The sequence below is a fragment of the Myotis myotis genome, unplaced genomic scaffold (genome assembly GCF_014108235.1).
Source record: "Myotis myotis isolate mMyoMyo1 unplaced genomic scaffold, mMyoMyo1.p scaffold_m19_p_10, whole genome shotgun sequence".
Taxonomy (NCBI): domain Eukaryota; kingdom Metazoa; phylum Chordata; class Mammalia; order Chiroptera; family Vespertilionidae; genus Myotis; species Myotis myotis.
In genome coordinates, this window is record NW_023416314.1 from 7,415,484 (window position 1) to 7,439,478 (window position 23,995).

General features: G+C 48.2%; 2 pseudogenes; one reads left to right on the plus strand and one right to left on the minus strand.

Moving 5' to 3' along the window:
- Positions 1-10,088: 10,088 nt before the first annotated feature.
- On the minus strand, positions 10,089-14,090 carry LOC118664114 (annotated as a pseudogene).
- Positions 14,091-18,765: 4,675 nt separating this feature from the next.
- On the plus strand, positions 18,766-20,146 carry LOC118664115 (annotated as a pseudogene).
- The last annotated feature ends 3,849 nt before the right edge of the window (positions 20,147-23,995 follow it).

The window sequence follows — 23,995 nt, forward strand, 5'->3', positions numbered from 1 at the left end:
AGATTTTATGTCTTATAGTTTTCACTTCTTCTTTATTACCCAGCAGTACTTGCACACAGATAAACAACAGTAGAAACTACAGCTGAGCAAAAACCAAATAATAAAATTCACCTGCAACCTTAGCACTCAGAGGTAAGTATTGTTAACATTTTTCCAGAATCTTTGTATAATCTTTATTTTATTTTTGTTAATCTTTACCTGAGGATATTTTTTCCCATTGATTTTTAGAGAGAGTGGAAGGGAGGGGTAGAGGGAGAGAGCGAGCAGGAAACATCCACGTGTGAGGCAATAGGTTGCCTCCTTCACTCACCTGGACCAGGGTCAGGGATCAAGCCTGCAACCAAGGTACGTGCCCTTGACCAAAGTCAGTCCTCGGGCCGGTGCTCTATCCATTGAGCCACACTGGCTAGGGCAGTGATGGCGAACCTATGACACGCGTGTCAGAGGTGGCACGCGAACTCATTTTTTTGGTTGATTTTTCTTTGTTAAATGGCATTTAAATATATAAAATAAATATCAAAAATATAAATCTTTGTTTTACTATAGTTGCAAATATCAAAAAATTTCTATATGTGACATGGCACCAGAGTTAAGTTAGGGTTTTCAAAATGCTGACACTCCGAGCTCAAAAGGTTTGCCATCACTGGGCTAGGGCTTTGTAAAATTTTTAAAATAAAAATAAGACCATATTCTTCATACTATTTTATATCCTGATTTTTATTTGATAATATGACATTGAACATCTCTTTGTGTCAATAAATTCAGAGCAGAGCAGTGTGCTGTTGTATTGGTGTCACTGGGAACATACTGTTTGTCATTGAACTTGTCTCCAGACCTCAGGTATCACAATTATACATGAGGCTTTGGTGAGTCTTTTTGTGCATCTTGAATTATTTCCTTAGGGTCCCTTGCCTCCTCTTTCCAGCCTCTCCCCTTATCATCTTCCCACTCTTGCTTCTCTTTCTGACCAAACTGAACTTCTTCGGGCCCCTTAAGGACACCAGGCTCTCTTCGTGCTATCTCTGCCTCTGCACTCTTATACACACTCTCCCTCAACCTGCAATCTCTTGCTAGACATCACCATCTCAGGCAAGCCTCCCTGACACCCCACCATCACCATTATCACCACAGACAGGCTCAGCTGTCCCTCTCATGGTGGCCACCGTCACCTGCCCTTCGTTCTACTAGACCAGGAGTCAGGCTACAGTGTAAATCCTGTTTTCCTGTCTCTCCCCTTCACCAAGTTGTAATGTCCACAGGATAAGATCATGTCTGTCTTGGTCAGTGTACCTGAAGCAGTGCCCAGCACATATTGGGGCTCCATAGAAATCTGTAGAACAAGGCCCTGGCCAGTGTGGCTCAGTTGGTCAGGCATTGTCCTGTGCATCAAGTGTTGCCGGTTTGATTCCAGGTCAGGGCACGTGCCCAGGTTGTGGGTTTGGTCCCTGGTCAGGGTGGGTATGGGAGGCAACCCATCGATGTTTCTCTCTCTCTCTCTCTCTCTCTCTCTCTCTCTCTCTCTCTCTCTCTCTTTTCCTTCCTCTCTCTATAAAATCAATAAAACAATATTTTAAAACTTTTTAAAAATCTGTTGAACACTGAATAAATATATTCCTAAGCATAAAACTGCTGTGTTAATGGCATGGACTTTTTAAGGCTTATGATACCTTATTGCCAAATCGCTCCCTCAAAATGCCTTCCCAGTTTACCTCTGCTCCCATAGTGTGCACACATGCTCGTTTCCTCATGTCCTGGATGGCCTTGCAAAAACTTTTGAGGTTTCTGTTCATGGGGCTTTACTTCGGGAGCGTTGACTGGAAGGATGTGCAGTGGGTTATTGAAGAGTCTCAACTCAGTGGGGTATAAACAAGAAAATTAACTTTTTCCAGTCACTGCTTTCTTCTGTGTTCTGTTGAATCCCTCTCCCCCGTCATTTAATGACATTTTGGGTAGAAAGTCATGTTCCTGTCACTTTCAGTTACTAAAATCCCAGTCCAGTCTGTTTAAAACTCCAGATTTGTCTCTGATTCAAAGTTCTTCCTTCCCTGAAGCCTCAGGAGGATTATAGCTCCAGGGACTGGAGGTGGAAGGGGCAGTGCGCTCTCTTCTTTCACTTCTGCTCCTCCCCCTTCCTCTTCTGGGTCTAACTCTCCAGACTTCGGGCAGGCGGGTGGCATCTCAGCCTGGCGGAGGGGCCGTGGTGGTGAGGAGACATCCCTGGTCTGGGCCTGGTTCATTCAGTCCCCATGTGAGGCTGTGACCCTGCTGAAGTGGCAGTGGCCACGTGGAAGATGAGGTCATGTTCTGGAGCAAAGCCCAACTCAGCCCGATCGCCTCTCCCTCAAGCACCCACTCAGAGAGGAGGTGGCAAAGTCCCCCTTCAGTCTGGGCCATGACCCCTAGCCTTCCTTGGGTGGAGGCACCCCTACTTGTTGTGACAACAGTCTGAGTAGCCCACAGCTCCTGACCCTCAGCCCATACCCTTTAAGTGGAACCACAGGAAAGGCTGGGGACATCTTTGTTTTCCAAGCGCTGATGAGAACTGGGATGGGGGTACCTCCAAGCCTCCCTTCCAGGCCCTCTATAGTCCCTCTCCCTCCACTGGCATGGGCCACCTCCATAGGCCTTTTATAGATCTATCCAGACCAGAAGTGGCCAGTGGTCTCTGTGATCACATATGTCTTCCCAGGGGAGAAAAGGGAACTGTTCCTCACATCAAACACTATAGGGTTGGCAGCTCTGATGCTCTCTCTCCACATCCCCCCATCCTTCCTTTATAGAAGCAAGAGTGGGGGGACAGGGGTCAGGGTGGGGTGTGGGCTGAAGGTGGCAGCTGGTTCTGCAACCTGTGGTTTTTAACCACATTGTCATGTTGCCAGGGTGCGTTGACCCTGCCCGGGGGCAGCTCTCTTTAGAATGCAGGGCTCCTCAGTGCCTCTTGTCCACTGCTTTGATTTGGACCTTGGTCATAATTCTGGGACACCAGATAAATCCCTGTCATAACATTGTTGTAGATGTACCCAGACATAGCCCTCAAGAGCGTTTTTATAATAAATGCAGAACCAGATTGCACGTGTCTGTTTCTTGTATCAGCACTGGATACATGCGGAGGGCAAGACCAGGCCACTTGGAATGAAAGGGAAAATAGCACCACCGAGCAAGAGAAACAGCCCAGAGCCCTGTGATGTGGGATGGAGGAGAGCAAAGGGTGCACCAGAAGGAGAGGAGACGTTCTTGTGCCTCCAGGGCCTTTAGAGTCAGGAGACCTCCCTGTCCAGTCTTGCCCGTTGCCAGGGACAATCAGGTCATGAGAAGCAGAGAGTTGGGGAGAAAGGGACCCCAGTGGAACCTTTTCAACTTCCCTCAATCCTTCAAATGCAAATGTCACATCCAATTGAGCTGATGCTCTGGCTGGAGCCCCGCCCTCCCACTGGCACTGGCCATAAAAATCCACATGGTTTCTTCCCAGAGCTGCGCTTTTACAGGCGGAGTGGTAAGTGCAGCAGTGGCCATGCAGCGGGAGAGGCTGGCCAGGGGTTGTTGTCAGGCCCCAGCATCCATGAGAAAAGGAAGTTTGGAGAGGGTCTCACTGAAGCAATCATGGTGAGAAGGGCCCTCGCCCTCAAGCTCTCTCGCATGGTCTGTTGAAATAAGACCCTTGATATCACAGTTGCAATCAGAATGTTGGGAGCCATGGGATTCATTAGTCTCGACTTCAGTGGCATTGATTTCTTGCTTAGTAATTAGCTTACCAGAGCCCCTGATGGCATAATCGCTCTATTTACATAATTAAGACATAAACCTTGAGCTGGGGAGTAGCCAGAACACTAAGGACACAGGACACCAAGGGCAGCAGACACTTAAAAGCTCGTAGCCACAGTTCCACACTCTCACCAGCTGATCTCATTTACCTCAGTGACTTCAATGGGCTGACAGCGTCTCCTTAGAAACATGTTTTTGAAGGTTCGTGCCAAGGAGATCAATCCACTTAAACTAGCCTCATAGAGAGGCTGTAATGGTCTTAAAACGTGCTCACAATCTCTTGCTTTTAAGGAATAGAATGTGGTGGAAGTGATGGTGTGTGACTTCCAGAGCTACTTTATAACACTTGTGCCTCTCTCTCCTTCTCTCTCTCTCTCTCTCTCTCTCTCTCTCTCTCTCTCTCTCTCTCTCCCTCCCTCTCTCTCTCCCTCCTTCTCCTCCCCCTTCTCCTTCCCCTTCCCTCCCGCCCCCTGCCCTGGGGAACCCAACCACCATGTGGTGATGCTACTCAGACAGCCTGTGGAGAGCCCACCCTGGGGGACAAACTAAGGTCTTTTGTCAGGGACTGGCACCAGCTGTCCAACCACATGAGTGAGCCACCTTGGAAGTGGATCCTCCACCCTCAGACAAGCATTCCGATGATGCAGCTCTGGCTCATGTCTTGACGACCATCTCAAGACTAAGCCCCTCCCAAGTTTCTGACTCACAGAAACTGTGAGGAGCACGATGTTCATTATGGTTTTAAGCCATGGAGTTCTGGGTAATTTGTCACCCCAAGAAACAACTCATACTGAGAGCACTTCTCTCCTCAGTGCTGCTTCTTCAGGTAAGAAATGGCCTGACATCAAGACCCAAACAGCTAAACATGTTTATATTTTGTGACCCAGCAATTTCTCTTGTAAGAATTATCTCATAAAATATATTTTAAATGTAGAGTCACAAATTTGCCAAATACTTGTATAAATGTGTTCATTGCAGCACTCTTAGTAATAGTGAAGCTGATAGACATTTAACATTTCCATCAACAGACTCCAATTAAATAAATTATAAAGAAAAGCTGAATAATGCCATGTAAGCATTTAAAGAAATTGATCTAGTAGTAATAAAAAAACCCACATACTTCTGCATGTAAAACTCCAAATCCAAATGGTCTCACCAGAGTATACCAGCAATTTATGGAAGAAATACTTGGATATTTATACAAATAATCATGAGAAATAAAGAAATAAGACAACAATTCTCAACTTAATCAAAAAAAATGTTTTTATTGATTTTAGAGAGAGAGGAAGGGAGACAGGGAGAGAAACATTGATGTGAGAGAGAAACATCAATTGGGGGATTGAGCCCACAACCTGGGCATGTGCCCTGTCCAGGAATTGAACCAACAATCCTTTGGTGCATGGGATGATGCTCAACCAACTAAGCCACACAGCTGGGACCTTTAAGTATATAATCTTGATATAAAAATCCAACAGAAATGTTAGAAGAAAGGAAAATTATAAGCAAATCTCACATTTTCAAAAATGTTGGAAACCAAACCTAAATTTGTAGAAAGGTATATAACACTAGAGGCCCGGTGCACAAAATTCGTGCATGGAGGGCGGGGAATTCCCTTAGCCCAGACTGCACCCTCTCCAACTGGGGACCCCTTGGGGGATGTCCAACTGCTGGCCCCTAACTGCCCTTCCCTGCCAGCCTGATTGCCCCTAACTTCCCTCCCCTGCCGGCCTCCAACTGCCCTCCTCTGCTGGCCAATTTGGTTCTGATTGGTTGGTTTCTATGCCAGTCAGTGTCAAAAGCTCCACCTCCTAGGCAGCCATTGGCTCCCCACAGCACCCAGCTTTGGTTCTGATTGGTCAGTTTCAAAGCCAGTCAGCATCTCTGGGCCTATCAACGGGGCCTGATCAGAAAGGCAGGGCTGATCAGCAGCCCTGGTGGAGGCCTGCAGAGAAATGGAGGCACAGCTGCTGGCCAGACTGGGAGAGAAAGAGAGAGGCAAGTGCTGATCAGAAGCTGCCACAGAGGCAATGGATCAGTCCCTGCTTCTCTCTTCAGGTCTCTCTCTGGCCCTGATTCACAGCGCCCTCAGCAGTCAGTGCTGGGGCACCCCACCTGCAGCAGAAGCAGTCAGTGCTGGGGCACCCCACCTGTAGCAGAAGCAGTCAGTGCTGGCCAGCGCTGACTGCAGGACTGACTTCCAGTTGGTGGTGCCTGGTTGTTACTGGCCTTTACAACCCAGGGTTTTTATATATTAGGATGAAAAGCTGTGTTTAATGCAAAAATGCAAGATAATTTACTTTATTAACAGGACTAGTGAGCCGGTGCACAAAATTTGTGCAAAGGGAGGGGGCGAGGAGGGAGTTCCCTCAGCCCAGCCTGCACCCTCTCCAATCGGGGACCCCTTGGGGGATTTCTGACCACCGGTTTAGGTCCGATCCCACAAGGATCGGACCTAAACCGGTGGTTGGACATCCCTCTCGCAATCTGGGACCGCTGGCTTCTAACTGCTCACCTGCCTGCCTGCCTGATTGTCCTAACCCCTCTGCCTGCCTGCCTGAATGCCCTTAACCTCTCTGCCTGCCTACCTGATCACCCCTAACTGTCCTCCCCTGCCGGCCTAATCTCACCCCCAACTATTCTCCCCTGCTGGCCTGATCTTGCCCCGAACTACTTCTGCCTTCCTGGTCACCCCTAATTGCCCTCATTTGCTGACCTGATTTCGCCCCCAACTGCCCTCCCCTGCCAGCCTGTTTGCCTCCAACTGCCCTCGCCTGCCAGCCTGATCTCTCCCCCAATGGCCCTCCCCTGCCAGCCTGATCTCACCCCCAACTGCCCTCCCCTGCCAGCCTGATCTCTCCCCCAATGGCCCTCCCCTGCCAGCCTGATCTCACTCCCAACTGCCCTACCCTGCCAGCCTGATATTGCCCCCATCTCCCCACCCTTGCCGGCCTTATCTCGCCCCCAACAGCCTTCCCCTGCCGGCCTTATTGCCCCTAACTGCCTCTGCCTCGGCCCCCACCACAGTGGTTTTGTCTGGAAGGAAGCCAGACATCCAGAAGATGGCCGGTCAACCCAGCCTAATTAACATATTACCATTTTATTAGTATAGGTAAGGGGGGAAATCATGATAATCACAATAGATGTGGAAGAATCATTTAACTGAATAGACATAAAGTGCTTTCTTTTATTGTTATACTAGAGGCCCGGTGAACAAAAATTTGTGCACTCGGGGGGGAGGGGGGGGTCCTTCAGCCTGGCCTGTGCCCTCTCGCAGTCTGGGACCCCTCAGGAGATAACTACCTGCTGGCTTAGGCCTGCTCCCGGGTGGCAGAGGGCAGGCCTAATCCCTAGGTGCAGCCCCTGGTCAGGCTCAGAGCAGGGCCGATTGGGGAGTTGGGGCACTGCCCCCTGTCATGCACAGAGCAGGGCGGATTGGGAGGTTGCAATGCCACCCTCAGTCACGCTCATGGTAGGGTTGATTGTGGGGTTGGGGCACCGCCCCCTGTCACACTCAAGGCAGGGTCGATGGGGAGGATGCGGCACCACCCCCTGTCATGCACAGAGCAGGGCCAATCAGGGGGTTGGGGCACTTCCCCCTGTCACGCACAGAGCAGGGCCCATCGGGGGGTGGGGAGCTCCCCCCTGTCACGCACAGAGCAGGGCGGATCAGGGGGTTTGGGCGCTGCCCTCTATCACCCACAGAGCAGGGCCGATCACGGGGTTGGGGCACTGCCACTGTCACACTCAGAGCAGGGCCGATAGGGAGGTTATGGCTCTACCCCGTCACACACAGAGCAGGGCCAATCAGGGGGTTGGGGAGCTCCCCCCTATCAGGCACAAAGCAGGGCTGATCAGGGGGTTGGGGCACCTTCCCCTGTCAGGAACAGAGCAGGGCAGATAGGGAGGTTGTGGCCCCGCCCCCTGTCACACACAGAGCCACAGGGCGATCAGGGGGTTTGGGCGCTGCCCTCTGTCACGCTGATCCCGGTGCCAGGAGGCCTCGCGGCTCCACTGATCCCGGTGCTGGGAGGCATATTACCCTTTTACTATATAGGATAGAGGCCTCGTGCATGGGTGGGGACCGGCTGGTTTGCCCTGAAGGGTGTCCTGGATCAGGGTGGGGGTCCCCACTGGGGTGAGGGGATGATGGCTGTTTGCAGCTGGTCACACCCCCTTCAGGGTGGGGGTCCCCACTGGGGTGCCTGGCCAGTCTGGGTGAGGGGCTGAGGGCTGTTTTCAGGCTGACTGAAGCTCCCAACTGCTCCTTTTTTTCTTTTTCTTTTTTATTCTGGGCCAGCTTTAGCTCTGGCTCCAGCTCTGAGGCCTCTGCTGCTGAAAGAAGGTATCTGGTTTGTTTGTGTTCTATAATCGAAACTCTGTATCAACTCCAGCTCTGAGATCCTGGGCTCGCTGAAAGCAGGTTTCTGGGGTTTTGTTCAGCTTCTATATTTGTTACAATGTTTCTTAAACTGCAAGCTCAGAGGCCGGCAAGGCAGGCGGGGAATGTTGGAGTCCTCCGTCACTGAAGCAAGCAAGCCTCATGTTAGTTTCAAGCTGCCTGGCTGCCGGCCGCCATCTTGGCTGGCAGTTAATTTGCATATCTCGCTGATTAGCCAATGGGAAGGGTAGCGGTCGTACGCTAATTACCATGTTTCTCTTTTATTAGATAGGACTAGAGGCCCAGTGCATGAATTAGTGCACCATGAAAGGAACTGTGGGCCTTAAGGCTGCGGTGGGCAAAGGGGTGGATCTCGGCCCCTCCTCCACACCTCCACCGGGCCTCTCCCACAAAGGCCCTCTGTCTTCCAGCAGCCCCGCTCTCACCACCACTGGCACCCGCTGATGGTGCAAAGCGATTGGGACTGGCACCAGCAGCAGGTGCAAAAAGCGGCTCTGTCGCTGGCAGTGGTGCGAGCATGGGCAGGGCCGCAGCATGCAGGAGCAAAGAATTTTCAGTAACCATCAGAGGCTTAGCCTGTTGACAGCAATCAGCGCCTTGCCTTGGTCTGGCGCCCCTGCTCACCTGCTCCACCATCCCACCGCAGCTGACGCCCACCATGTTCCACGCACATCCCCTGGTGGTCAGCACACATCATAGTAACCAGTTGTTTAGCTGTTCCACCGTTCAGTCTATTTGCATATTAGCCTTTTATTATATAGGACAGTGGTTCTCAACCTTCTGGCCCTTTAAATACAATTCCTCATGTTGTGACCCAACCATAAAATTATTTTCATTGCTACTTCATAACTGTAATGTTGCTACTGTTATGAATCGTAATGTAAATATCTGATATGCAGGATGGTCTTAGGCGACCCCTGTGAAAGGGCCATTCGACCGCCAAAGGGGTTGTGACCCACAGCTTGAGAACCACTGATAGAGGATGATTGAAAATTTATTAGCTTTTTTTTAAAAAATCATGTTGTAAACTTTTATTACAAACTAGAGGCCCAGTGCATGAATTCGTGCATGGGTGGGATTCCTTGGGGTGGCCTGTGGAAATTGAGCCCCAGTTCACACCCCCAGGCTCACAGCCCCAGCTTGCGCCTCCAGTCTCATAGCCCCGCAGCCCCACCTGGCACCCCGCTGTGGCCTGGAACCACCCCTTCACCTGCTCCACCATCCCACCTGCGGGCAATTGATCAGGGCCAGGCCTCCTGCCTGGCTCTCTCAGTGCTTGCAAGCCGGGCGGCAGCCCCGCACCCTGCCGCCACCACTTGTTACCATCTGTGGGGCAATCAGCAGAGTGATTGGGCCCAGCTTGCACCTGCCTTGGCCTGGCGCCACTCGCTCACCTGCTCCACCATCCTGCTGTGGTCCAGCTCTTGTCAAGGCCCACTGGGGCCAGCAGCACCTCCACTGCCAGCGCCACATTGCCAATGCCCGCCATGTTCCCCGCCACCCACTGGTGGTCAACGCATGTCATAGCGAGCGGTCGAACTCCCAGTCAGACTCCCAGTCAAACAATTTGCATATGAGGCTTTTATTATATAAGATTAGAAATGTAGTTCTTAAAAATCTCAACTTGGCTAGATATAAAACCATTTAAAAATCATTAAGGATATATAGAGAAAAACCTGGCTAAAAAAAACCCCAAACATGTCTGTCCATTTGTCATTACAAAAAAGATGTATTTAAATCAAAATAATAAAAAGCCCAAGCCGCATAGATATTGCAGATAATTTTAGTTATCTGGTTAACAGGCAAAAGGAAGAACTTAAGGTCTTCGGCTCCAATGTTTTGTTCATTTCTTATCGCTGGAATTTTAGGTCCATTTATTCTTGTTGGGTGACTTAATCGAATAATAGTAGAGATGGTAAACTGGCATTTACTCAGCCCCACCCTACTCAGCCTTGGGAGAAGACCAATTCTCAGCTGGTGGATGGGCTGCTTTTGTCTTTGCCATCTTGTGGTGGGTTTGGGGGCATCTGCAAAAGTACTGATGTTGAAGTTGCTGCTGAACTGGGTCTCCTCCCCTTGACTTTCCTTATCTTCTGCACTGCCGTCCTCTCTAGGCTGTCTTCAGCAAGGTGGGCCCCTGCAGAATGGTAGTCTATATCATGATACATATTCTATCTTAATGATCTACCTCACTCCCCTGCACCTGGTTGTCAGTACCTCCCATCCTTTCTTCATAATAATCCTCTCGCCCGGCTTGCAAGAGGATTGAAATATTGTGGTGATGCCCATAGGGTCTCCGCATGTAGTTAGGTTGATGCTGTGGCATGCAGTGAGGCCAGAACTGTTGGATCTGCCTTTAGGAATACTCTGCTATCCCTCATTCTTGCCGCTATTCTCACTGCTCTGGTCATTCTTCTGGTAATTGCACGGAGGACCCATACCACATGCATAGCATCTATAATGGTTACCTTCTGCTGCTTACTGACTGCCTTGCACTGGAATTCCACCATGAACCACAACATTTGCTGCCTCTGAACACTTTTATCCTTCAACAACATCAAACTCCACAGTCTCTCTGCTTCCTACACTGTGTAGGTACTTCCTGGGGTTATTTATGCAGTCTGGTCTTTAGCAGGTTTGCTGAATGCAAAGCTAATATTTCTTAAATGATGTTTTTGTATGTCAGGCACTAACAGAAAAAAATTTATTAAAGACATTTTATAATAGCATCAAAAAATATCAAGTACTTAGGAATTCAACTTTCTTGCATTAAGGTGCTAAGGAGTTTTACAAAAATGTATGTGTATAGCAATCTCTGTGCATCAGACCTTCAAGTAAAATTTGAGATAATTAACAGCTTTATAATATTGAGTCTTCTAATCTATGAATTCAACGTACCTCTCCACCTATTTAAGTCTTATTCAATGTCCTTTAATAAAAGTACAGAGTTTTTCTTGTAGAAATCTTGCTCTTCTTAAATATTTCCTAGGTACTTGACATTTTTTGATGTTACACAGAATATTAAAAAGATGTGTACTCAAGGGTCATGATTTAATACAATGCATAATTTTTCTTACATAATGAAGGACTTAAATGTAACTGGCATTTTTTAAACTGTGGTACATTGTGGTGATACAACAATGACTTCTAGTACCATCTGTTGCCAATGCCAGGATTCTCATTAAGACAGTCGTGACCTCATGAATTCCTAAAAAGGTCTTAGAGATCCCTTGGAGTAGCAGACTACACTGCTATAGAAGATGCATGCCCATGTGCACTAGTAAACATCTATAGAAATATTTTCAGAGCATTGCTTATAGTAGTCCCAAATTAAAAATAACCCCAAAGTCCTTCAACTGTAAAATGAATAATAAACTATACACATTAGTGGAATACCATAGCATTGAAAATGAAATACCTACAGCTACATGAAACAGTTTGCCACACCCAAGGCATCCACACTGGTGGCAGGTGGAGGATGCATGTGAGAGCTCAGGGATTTTGAAAGAAAGAATGGGTTTTAATCACCTTAGAACCTGGCAAGAGCCAAGGTCCCAGCAACAGAGAATCAGATTTCCATTTCCTTGGGCCTGGGGAGAAATTGGAAATGTTTCTGGTTTTCAGAGAGGTGGCGGGAGCTTACCCAGCAGAAGGCCATGAACCTGCTGGGACGGGGTTCTACTGCCTGTTTTGTGTGGGTCTAAAAAAGGGATCTGCCTGATCCTTGAACTGCTAGTAGTCCGGAGATTCTGGGATCAGCACTGGTGGAATTTCACCAAACACCTTCTATGGATTGACTAAGAAAAGAAAAATATCCTCCTCACGCCTGAACAGAGGAGTAGTACTTGCCAGTTCAATCATATCTGTTTCAAAATAGCTGAAATGATGGTGTGTTCCACCACGTATCAATGTGACACCACACATAGCAACTCAAGCAGCCTGCCCTATCTACTTAGTGATATGATCACTGAAGAATCCAAGGGGATGTGAACTAAGATCTGAAATTTACTTTGAAACATATAAAAAAATAAGTAGATGTTATGGGTTGAATTACATCCCATCAAAATCCACATGTTTAAGTCCCTCTGAAGTGACCTTATCTGGAGACAGGGTCATTACAGAGCTCATACAGTTAAAATCAGGTCATCAGGGTGGGTGAAATCCAATATGATGGGTGTCCTTATGAAAGGGAGAAATTTGGACACAGACACACATAAAGGATGACAATGTGAAGAGGCACGGGGAGAAGACAGCCATCTACAAGCCATGGAGAGAGGCCTGGAGAGATCCTTTCCTCACAGCCCTCACAGGAACCAACCGTGTTGACACCTTGATCTCAGACTTCCAGGCTCCAGAGCTGTGAGACAATACATGTCTATGGTTTAAGCATCACAAAATGTTCACTTAGAACAAAGAAAAGTCAACTTTTTTACAAATAGCAGCTCAATTCCTAGAAACCCAATGACTAGATAATTCCACAGAATATCAAATGAGCAATCTCCACAGTAACAATGGCATTTAACACACAGCATATCGCTACATGTTGACTTGGACATTCCACTTTGGAGACACTATCATATAAATACCAGTGTATAAATATATATGTGCTTATTTCACTTTTGGTTGTAATGACATCAAATTGGAACACACCTGACTGCCCACATCAAGCCACATAATAGTTAAAATTTCAAAGGTCAGAGACAAAAAGAGAAGCTTAAAAGCAGCAAGAGAAAAGCAGTTAGTTAGCTACAAGGGAGCTTCCATAAGACTGTTAGCTGATTTTTCAACTTGGCAGGCCAGAATGGACTGGAAAGAAATATACAAAGTGATGAAAAGCAAGGACCTACAACCAACATTACCCTACCCAGCAAACCTATCATTTAAAATTCAAGGTCAGATAAAGAACTTCCCAGACAAGAAAAACCTAAAGAAGTTCATCACCACCAAACCAATATCACATGAAATGTTAAAGGATCTTTTTTAAGAAGAAGATGAAGAAGAAGAGAAAAGATAAAAAATATGAACAATGAAAAGGCAATAAATACATATCTATCAGCAACTGAATCTAAAAAACAATCAGAAAAGAAACAGACTCATAGATATAGAGAACATTTTGACAGTAGCCAGATGGGTGGGGGATTGTGGGGATGTTAAAAAAGGTGAAGGGATTAAGAAGTACAAATTGGTAGTTACAGAATAGTGATGGGGATATAAAGTACAGCCTAGGGAATAGTCAATAATATTGTAGTAACTGTGTATGGTGTCAGGTATAAGATTTATCAGCATGATCACTTAGTAAGTTATATAATGTCTAACCACTGGATTGTACATCTGAAGTTCATATATTATTGTATGTCAACTGTAATTGAAAAATAAAAAATAATTTAAAGTAAAAAATGAAAAAGAAACAAGGAAGGAACCTAGAGTCAGGCCAAGAAGGCAAGCTGAAGGAATGAAATTTGCTCACTAGTTCCTCCTGACAACTGACCAACAGTGGGAATGAGAACAGAACTGGGGTTCAGTCTGGTGAAGAAACTGGGATTAGTTCATTAAAAATCCTGTTCTTAGAGGGCCAGGAGAACACGAAACAGCAGGTGGGCCTTAGCCAGTTTGGCTCAGTGGATAGAGCGTCAGCCTTCAGACTGAAGGGTCCCAGGTTCGATACTGGTCAAGAGCACATGCCCGGGTTGCAGGCTCAATCCCCAGTAGGGGGTGTGCAGGAGGCAGTCAATCAATGATTCTCTCTCATCATTGATGTTTCTATCTCTCTCTCCCTCTCCCTTCCTCTATGAAATCGATAAAAATATATTTTTTAAAATGAAAAGAAACAGCAGGTGGGTGTGTGAGTATGAAGACTCCAGAGTCAGAATAACCTGGGTTTGAAAATTCTGGCTGTTTTACTACCTGTGAGGTTGGGCAGGCGCCTCATTCTATCTTGTCTTGTAAAATGGAAATAATGATATTTACCTTTTAGGTTTGATGAAAGTAGCAAATGAATGATGTATATAAAATATGTACTGTAGGTGCTCAACAGTGACAAGTGTTATTATTAGCATCTCTGTGTACATATACCCATTCACAGCAGTTGTTCAGCAACGATGACCATCATCATTAGTGCAGTGTTTGCCTAGTCTTCCCTGAAGATGAAAAGGGAGAGAGAAGCTTGCTTCTGTCCTCTTTGCTTCCCATCCCACAATCCCTCGTGCTTCATCTTTTATTGTTTCTGCATGCAGCTGAGGAATGCATCCCTTAGACAGCTCAAATGGCAGGAAGCCAGGGAAAGAACCCATCACAACAGTGTCCTGATAATAACTAATCTTGATTCAAGTATGCATATGACTCATGTGTGCACTGTGCCAATGGAGACATCAGGATCTGGGGACCAAGTTTCAGCATCTGGTCCAGAGTTAGATTGTGGTGTGTGTGTGTGTGTGTGTGTGTGTGTGTGTGTGTGTGTGTGTAAAATGCCATTGTTACTCATTTGATTGCTCATTTGATATTTTCTGTGGAATTATCTAGTCATTGAATTTCTAGGAAGTGAGCTGCTATTTGTAACAAAGTTGACTCTTCTTTGTTCTAAGTGAACATTTTGTAATGCTCTCTTTCCCTCCTAACATTTTTTCAAAATTTCAAATATATAGCAAAGTTGAAGCCATTTTACAGCGAACGCCCATAAGTTCAGCACCTCAATTCTACCTATCATTAACATCCTATCTAATAAAAGAGAAACATGCAAATTGACCATAACCCTGACACCCTTCCCATTGGCTAATCAGCAGGATATGCAAATTAACTGCCAACCAAGATGGCGGCCGGCAGCCAGGCAGCTGAAGCGAACAGGAGGCTTGCTTGCTCCAGTGATGGAGGAAGCCAAGGTTCCCCTCCTGCCGCTGCACTCTAAGCAACTATGTTGCAATTATAGAAGCTAAACAAGCTCCAGAGACCTGCTTTCAGCCAGCTTCAGCATCAGAGCTTAGAGATGCAGTGATGGCAACAGAGTTTCAATTATAGAAGCCAAACAGACCTAGAAACCTGCTTTCAGCCCTCAGATCTGGAGCCAGCTCTCAGCTCCAGTGACAGCTATAGAAGGTAAATAAATCCCAGAATAAAAAAAAAAAAAAAGAAAAAAAGGAGAGGCTGGGAGCTTAAGTTGCCCTCCAGCCTGAAAACAGCTCTCAGGCCCTCACCCAGACTGGCCAGGCACCCCAGTGGGACCCCCACCCTGAAGAGGGTGTGACCAGCTGCAAACAGCCATCAGCCTGTCATCCAGGCTGGCCAGGCACCCAAGCGGGACCCCCACCCTGATCCGGGACACCCTTCAGGACAAACCAGCCAGCCCCACCCGTACACCAGGCCTCTATCCTATACTACAGGCAGGGCGGGACAGCGTGAGCTGCCATCCAGGCCCCATGTGCAGCCCTGGGCAGTGGGGCATAAGCCCCGCTCCCAGCTGGGACCCCTGTGTGCCATCTGAGCCCCCAGCCAGGACTCCCATGCCGCCTAAGCCCTGCACTGCTAAGCCCTGCCCCTAGCTGGGACCCTATGACTATCGGAGAGCAGGAAAGTGCTGCTGGGCCCTGGGTCACTGTGGTGATCCAGCCTAGGCAGCCCCCAGCTGCGCCTGATCCTGGAGCAGGAAAGCAAGCCCAGCCTGCGGGCAGCCCCAAACTTTGCCTGCTCCCCAGTTGCCATGGTGGTCCGGGAGCAGGAGAGCAAGCCCAGCCTGCGGGCAGCTCCAAGCTGGGCCTGCTCCCGGTTGCCATGGAGACCTGGGAGTGGGAAAGCCCAGCCTGTGGGCAGCCCCCAGCTGGGCCTGCTCCCCGGTCGCCATGGCGATCCAGGAGCAGGAAAGCCTGGCTTGCAAGCAGTACCCCCATCCTGGCCATAGCTCAAGGGAGAGTACAACATGCAGTGGAGGCCAGGAGCCTGAGAGATCAACACAGAGGGGCTCCTGCTCCAAGCCTCCATGGTGTGACTGGCAGACACACAAACACACACACACACACACACACACACAATGCCTGCTCTGAACCTCCAATGTGGCTGGGGGAAGACCCCCAGTGGGGACACACACACACACACACACAGACAAACACACACACGGCAACTGCTTCGAGCCTACGTGGACTGGCTGGGGTCAGGCCCCAGCAGACACACACACACACACACAAACACACATGCGACGCCTGCTCCGAGCCTCTGCTGCCAGACTGTGGCCATCAGTAGGACATCCACTGAGGGCTCCCGGACTGTGAGAGGGGCAGGCTGGGCTGAGGGAACTCCATCCCCAGTGCACGAATTTTGTGCACTGGTCCTCTAGTCCTATATAATAAAAGGGTAATATGCAAATAGACCAAACAGCAGAACAACTGAACAACCAATCAAATCATAATATGCTAATGATATGCTAAAACTGCTCAACTGTTCGCTATGACATGCACTGACCACCAGGGGGCAGACAGTCAAGTGGTCGACCAGTCACTATGATGTGCACTGACCACCAGGGGACAGATGCTTCAACCGGTAAGTTAGCTTGCTGCTGGGGTCTGGCTGATCAGGACTGAACGAGATGGGCCAGACACGCCCTGGAGCCCTCCCACAGTCCCTCCCCAGCCCAATCTTGCACCAGTGGGGTCTCTCAGCCTGGTCTGCACCCTCTCACAATCTGGGACCCCTCAGGGGATGTTGGAGAGTCTGTTTCAGCCTGATCTCACAGGCCACTCCCCTTGGGAGGGCGCCAGACACAGGGCTCATGGCTGGTGAGTGCTGTTGTGGCAGCACAAGCCTCTCCCAATCGGGACTGATTGGGCATGAGCCCATGGCAGGCACAGTTGGATCGGGATGAGTGGGAGCAGCAGGTAGGAGTGGCAGGTGGTGTTGGACTGCAGGTTTTGGCCTAATCCCTGCAGGCCACCCAGAGGGACCCCACCTGTGCACGAATTTGTGCACAGGCCTTTAGTTTTATTATACTTACTAGAGGCCCAGGGTACAAAATTCATGTGCAGGTACAGTCCCTAGGCCTGGCCTGCAAACAGGGGCATCTTCCTTAGCTGCCCACAGCTGGCCCTGCCCCCCTGCCGCCACCCACCCTCGGTTCCCCATTCGCTATCAGGTGATCTGTGCCTGACAGCTAGGGAAAGGGACTGAGAGGTGGTCAGTGCACCTCATAGTGACTTGTCCAGCTGTCGTTCTGGTCGTTCTGCCATTAGGGTCAATTTGCATATTACCCTTTTATTATATAAGATAGAGGCCTGGTGCACAGGTGGGGGCCAGCTGGTCTGCCTTGAAGGGGATCCCAGAACAGGGTCGGGGGGCCTGTAGGAGGTCAGGGTCCTTGGGGCAGGGGCCACAGGGTTTGCAGGCCGGCCATGCCCCAGATCAGGGTGGGGGTCCCCGCTGGGGACAGGGCTGGCCTGGGAGAGGGGCCTGGGAGGTTTGCAGGCTGGCCACACCCCCAGTTTGAGTGGGGGTCCCCATTTGGGGACGGGGCTGGCCTGGGCAAGGGTCTGAGGGTGGATTGCAGGCTGGCCACACCCCTGGCTTTGTCAGGATGGACGGATGTCCAAAGACGTCCAGTCCAATTAGCATATTATCCTTTTATTAGTATAAATTTTTATTATGTATCATCTATCTAGCTAAACCTCTAATCACCCATCAATCCAGCTGCATTAGTTTCCCACGACTGCTGCAGCAAAGAACCACAGACCAGGTGGCTTAAACCACAGACATGCACTGTCTCACAGCTCTGGAGGCTGGAAGTCTGAGATCAAGGAGTCAGCAGGGTTGGTTCCTGTGAGGGCTGTGAGAGAAGGACCTGTTCTAGGCCTCTCTCCATGGCTTCTCCCCGTGCTTCTTCACATTGTCATCCTGCATGTATGTCTGTGTCCAAATTTCCTTCTGTTTCAAAAAATGTATTTTTACTGATTTCAGAGAGGAAGGGAAAGAGATAGAGAGAGCTAGAAACATAAATGATAAGAGACCTCCTTCACATCCCACACTGGGGATCGAGCCCACAACCCGGGCATTTGCCCTGACCAGGAATTGAACCTTGACCTCCTAGTTCATAGATTGACACTCCACCACTGAGCCATGCTGGTTGGGCCAAATTTTCCTCTTTTATAAAGACACCAGTCATATTGGATTTTGCCCTCCCCACCACCAATGAACTGATTTTAACTGTATGAGCTCTGTAATGACCCTGTCTTCAGATAAGGTCACTTCGAAGGGACTTTAACATGTGGATTTTGGTGGGATGTAACTCAACCCATAGCATCTACTTATGTTTGGATGCATTTCAAAGTAAATTTCAGACCTTAGTTCACATCCCCCTGGATACTTCAGTGATCATACTTCATACTTAATGAAGTAGAGCTCTATATCTGTTTATAGCTTTTTAATGTAAAATTTGCATATAATAAAATACTCACAAAAAAGAGAGACAGACAGAGGGCGAGAAGGCTGGTTTGTTTCACACATAAGTAGAGTTAAGAAGGAGGCAATATCATATTCAAAATGTTATTCATGAAAATCAAAGTGATGACCCTTGGGTTCATGTGGTTCAGTCCTAGAGGCATTTACATAGGACATCAGCTCTGAGAGGCTGTATGGCTGCTGTCATCCACCTGTATCCCACAGGCTGACCTGGTTGGATGGGTGAAGCAGCAGGGGAGGGTAGAGCCTGGAATCAGAGCGGTTGTTTGTGGATCCCCTCGCCTACAGAACAAGCTACCCCAACCACCCCAGAAAGAAGACAGCCTCCTGTATTTTAAAGACCCTTGAAGCCCTTCCCTACTGCTTGCCACCCTGTCTCTTTCAAAAGGAAAGAAATCTCCCAACTTTATGGCTCACATGCTCACAGTCTTTATGCTCAGAGAAGTCTTCCTTGGGTCATAGTGTCAGTGCCAGCCAGTCAGCTACGGCTGGTAGCAGCAACTGCCCCTCAGGAATCCTAGTCTCTGCTCCTCCTCCAACCCTGCCTGCTCAGTGGTGGGGTTGTCCATCCCTGCGTCTCTGTCACCTCCACCTGGGCCTATCCCCCTGCCAGAGGCTTGGCGGGGAGAGAGACAGTAGTTGTAGACGCAGGCCTCTGCCCCTCAAAAGCTCCCCAGTTGTTGCACAGCCTCACTGTTTAGGGAAAGTTTATGCTAGAAACTGAAGGCAATTAATGTGTGAATATGATCAGATTTCTCCACTAAGTCCTCAGCCTGATAAGGAAAATCGCTTGTTGTCAACCTAAGGGAGCATTCAAAGAAGACATCTGACTCTTTTCCAGATGAACTTGAAGATTATATCCAAGTGCAGAAAGCCAGAGGCATAGAACCAAAGACTTGTTTCAGACAGATGAGAGCGGACTATTTGGAAACCTGTAGGGACAAAGAAGAGGTTTCAGACCCAGGTACGAAATGTTTGACCAACGACTCCCAACTGAAACCATCCAGACCCACCCAAGACCATGCAATATTTCACAAACAGTGGAAAACCAGTTACCTCAGTGCCCACCAGCTCAGGCTGAGGCTAGACTCCTGAGCTACTGTCGATTCACCAGGCACTGTTTCTCAGGAAAACCAGCACCCCTGATCTGTAGTCAGCAAGAGTATAATTACAGCTCATACAGTGTAGAATCAGAGTTTGCAAGCACCTCTCAGAAAACAGCACCAGTCTCCATAAAGCCAGTCACAAATGGACACAGGAAGAGAAAACAGCACTCAGAAGGTGGAGAAAAATCGGAGGAGAAGCAGCCCAAGCATAAGAGGAAAAAAGGTTGTGACAAAATAGATTTAGACAAACACAAGAGCATCCAAAAAAGCAAAACAGGTAGAAACAGTCAGTATCAGTACAAAAAAGCTTAAGAATCCAAGGGAGAGAAAAAGACGAGATGTAGCCTTTAAGAAAGAGGATCATACGCGTAGAAAAGAGAAAAAAGAACAAGGCAACAAAAGGGCAGAGGAGGAAATGCTTTGGGACCAGTCTATCCTTGGGTTTTGAAGCTCTTGAGTTGATTCTCCTGAGGTTAAACTGAAAAATGATTGAGGCGCTTGGTTTTATGATGTTCATGTTCACAGCACTTTTCTCATGGAAACAGGCACTTTCACTTCTAACAAAGGCCAGGTGAACAGAAAGTATTTAGGACTTGGCCGGGTGCTCAATTGGTTTGAGTGTGGTCTCAATAAGCCAAGCTTCCAGGTTCCATCTCTGGTCAGGGCACATACAGGGAGCAACCAATGAAAGCAGAGATAGGTGCAGCAACAAATCAATGTCTCTCTCTCTCTTCCTTCTCTCTCTTTCGCAAATAAATAAATAAATGAATAAATTTTTAAAAAAGAAAAAGAAAAGTCTTCCCTGAAGTTCACTGGCCATTTTACTGCTCTGTTAAACCCTCTTTCCTTGAGAGGAGCAGGAAACAGGAAGGCAGCCTTCTCTGAATAAAGCGCTCCTAACAGGACTGTAGGACACCTTTTCTATCTTCCATGTAAAAGTCCCAACCTCAGAGGGTCCCTAACAGCTCTGCCCTAATCATGAGCAAGTGGATCTGTCCTGCCCCAGCCTTACCCTATCCTTCCATCCACTACCTCCACAGAAATGACAGAGGCGGGAGAACAGACAGCATCTGCTGGAGGATTCAAGTTTGGGGACGTGCCTCCTGCTACTGTCATCGCCGATTGTCTTTACCAGTAAGTCTGTGTTACTGGCCACAGTGGCCTTGGAGGGTGGTTATTGAAAGCTTCCTTTTCCTTGAAAGTTGGCCAGCTCTTTAGGCTGAGCCACTTCCCTCCCATTACCCAATGCTGGAGTTGGAGTTAGCTTGGTTTTATCTCCGTTGGAGAAATTCTCACTCCACAGCTTTGCCACTCAAGGCAGCTGCCCTCGGTTGGCCCTTCCCATTATGTCTATTGCATAACAAGCTCCTTTGTTCCTGGCTAAGTGTCAATATTACTCAAATATGACAATACTCCCTCTGTTCTCTTCCTCCAGACACATCAGCATCAGCCTTTCCGTGAAAACCAAATCGGCAAGAGCCTTCTGGAAATTGATTCATGATGCTGGAGAAATTTGCTCTGGATGCTAAAGAAATGCCTATTAATGGCACCTTCTCTTGACTGTTTCAATATTGCTGAAGGCCCTGTTGCTTTGTCAGCCACACAAGTAATGAGCTGTTAAGCGTTATCTACTTCTGCCAATTGTCTGGTCATTTCTGGACTCACTTAAGTTTCCCTGGAGCTATAGATGGCCAAGCTAGGAGTAACCTGAAGAGGTCATTGGGTCTACCCTCCTCCAATTCCCTGGCTAACTGATCCACCTATCTATCCACTGACCAAGAGAAGGGTGCATCCATTATCCCTTCAATCCTCATAAGATCCCCAGTGAATGAGGTGTTCCATTCCCATTTCACAGATTTAAAAAAGAATGTTTGAAAGGAACACAAAGCTAGTAAATGGTGCACTGGATAGGAATCCAGATTTAGGACTAATTTTATTCCCCCAGACTGGCCCTGAAGATTTAGAGAAAGCAGTTCAAGGTCATCTTCCCTTCCTCTGCTTTTCAGCTACCCCTGACAAAGAGGACTAAGGCTTTAACAGGGAGCTTTGGGGACAGAAGCAACCAGAATCTCAAGTCTTACCTCTGTGGAGCAGGGTTCCTTGTAGAATGGAGGGGTTGGGGGTGAAAAGTAAGCATGACTGATTTGAGCTAGCAACAAGTCTTCAAGACTGTGTGGAGAGCACAGTCCCTGTAAGCCAGGGCTTTTCTTCACTACCCTCCATGGGGAAGGAAAAGAGAGGCACTTGTAATGTGCAGACTCACTGGTCCCCAGCCTGAGCTGCAGTATCCCATTGAGATTTCCTGACAGAGTGGCAGTCAGGCTGCGGAGCCTGGGTTACGGGTGGAGGACTGCAGGACTTCCTTGGAGAAGTCGCTGGATGCCCCCAGGCCTGTGCCCATCCTTTGCCTGCCTCTCTCTGTGAGACAAGGCTCTCTGAGTTTGGGGAGCAGGGCCCCCTTCCTAAGCTGGATGTAACCACCCCCATTTTGATTCCCAAACATTCCTGCTAATGCCTTATGAGACATTTGAACTTGGGGGTGGGCTTGGCTGTGTCTTAGTCCGTTCAGGCTGCTATAACAGAATACCACAGACTTATCAACAACAGAAATTTACTTCTTACAGTTCCAGAGACTATTTAAGACTATAGTGCATTTTTGTTGGGTTCTGGTGAGATCTTATTCCCAGATTTCAAACAGCCAACTTCTTCTATCCTCGTGTGGCAGAGAGGAAGCAAGTTCTTTCCTGACTCTTAAAAGGACAGTAATCCCATTCAGGAGGACTCCACCCTCATGAGCTCATTTAATCCTAACTACCTCCCCAAACCCCCACCTGCTAATATCATCACATTGTGTGCTAGGGGTTCAACACTGAATTTGGGGAGAACACAAATATTCGGTCTACAACAGCTGGAAGGTCTTTTACTTTCCTTCTGTGTTTTCTGCTTGCAGCAAGAGCTATTCCCCTGCCTGGCTCTCTTCATTGTGTTTGGAGAGGTAGGTTCATTTGAAAAACATTGGAGGTTGTGTCCTCAGGCTTTACAGCCACCCTGTACCCTCCCACCCATCAAAGGGTGTAGCTTGGGAAGAGTATAAAACCAGGTGGGCTCCCAGGACATAGAGAAGGCAGGCGTACAAGGGGAGGTGGAGACCTGAGGGTGAGGGATGGGAGAGAGAAAAGCAGAAGAAAGAGGAAGCTAGAGAAAAGACTAGGGAAGAAAGAGAGGAAGTGGAAAGATAGAAGAGGGGGAAGGATGATAGAAACAAGGAAGGAATAGAGGGGGAGAAAGGTGGAGATGATAGCAAGTGCTTGGTTGCAGGCCAGACTGTGTTTCTGGGCTGCTGCTTGCTCAGGCCTGGCTGAAGCTGACAATGATTTTCCTGGGGGTGATCCAGGCTGAGCAGTAGAAAATAGAAGCTGTTCTAATAGTACTGATAATATTAATAAATGAAAGAGCTAATGTCGACGGTAATTGGGTTGAAAGAAAAGCTCGCTGCAGTGAGAGGGAAGCCATTCCAATGCCCATTTGACTTCAATTTGTGTCTAGTATGGAAATTTTAAACCCTTAAAAACTGCATTTTCAAGCTGGAAGGAACCTTGAACCTCTCAGAGGCTGTCAGCCCACTCATTTTACAGAGAAGGCTCAGAGAGATTAAGTGATTTTCTTAATACAGCCCTGCAAATTACCAGGGCTGTGGTAATGGCAAAATCTGAGCCGGGAAATCTTACCTCCCAATTTGAGAGGCAGCTGCATGCTGCTGAGTCTGAGCTCTTACCCCAGCTCCCCTCTCGGCCCAGCAGGGGGGGGGAGGGGGAGGGCTCTGTTAGGGTCTCCTCCGCAGGATGGGTCTGGGAACTGTTGCCATGGAAGAACAAAGTCACTTCTCCCTTGAGTGTAGCCGGGTTCACTGGGAGCCTCCCTTCCTGCTGCGAGCGGTACCATAAGAACAAAACTCTACAACAGCTCACGATCCCAAGAAGCCACGGCTCAGAGCGCCTGGCTCAAGGGGAAACGTTCCATAAAGTATTCCAGCCCCACAACAAAGACTTAAGGAGTTTGCCCACCACGTGGTGCCGGGCTAGTGTTTTTCTTTTCCTCCTCACCCAGGCCCATGCTGCTTCCTCCCCATCAGCCTGGCCATATAGACCTGCACTATCCCATACGGTAGCCACTAACATGGCTACTTACATTGAAATTCATGGCATGAAATAAAATTTAAAAGTCATTTCCCTCTACTACTCACACTCCAAGTGTGTCCTGTAAGCCAGTGGCTGACCTAATGGACAGCAGAATCCAG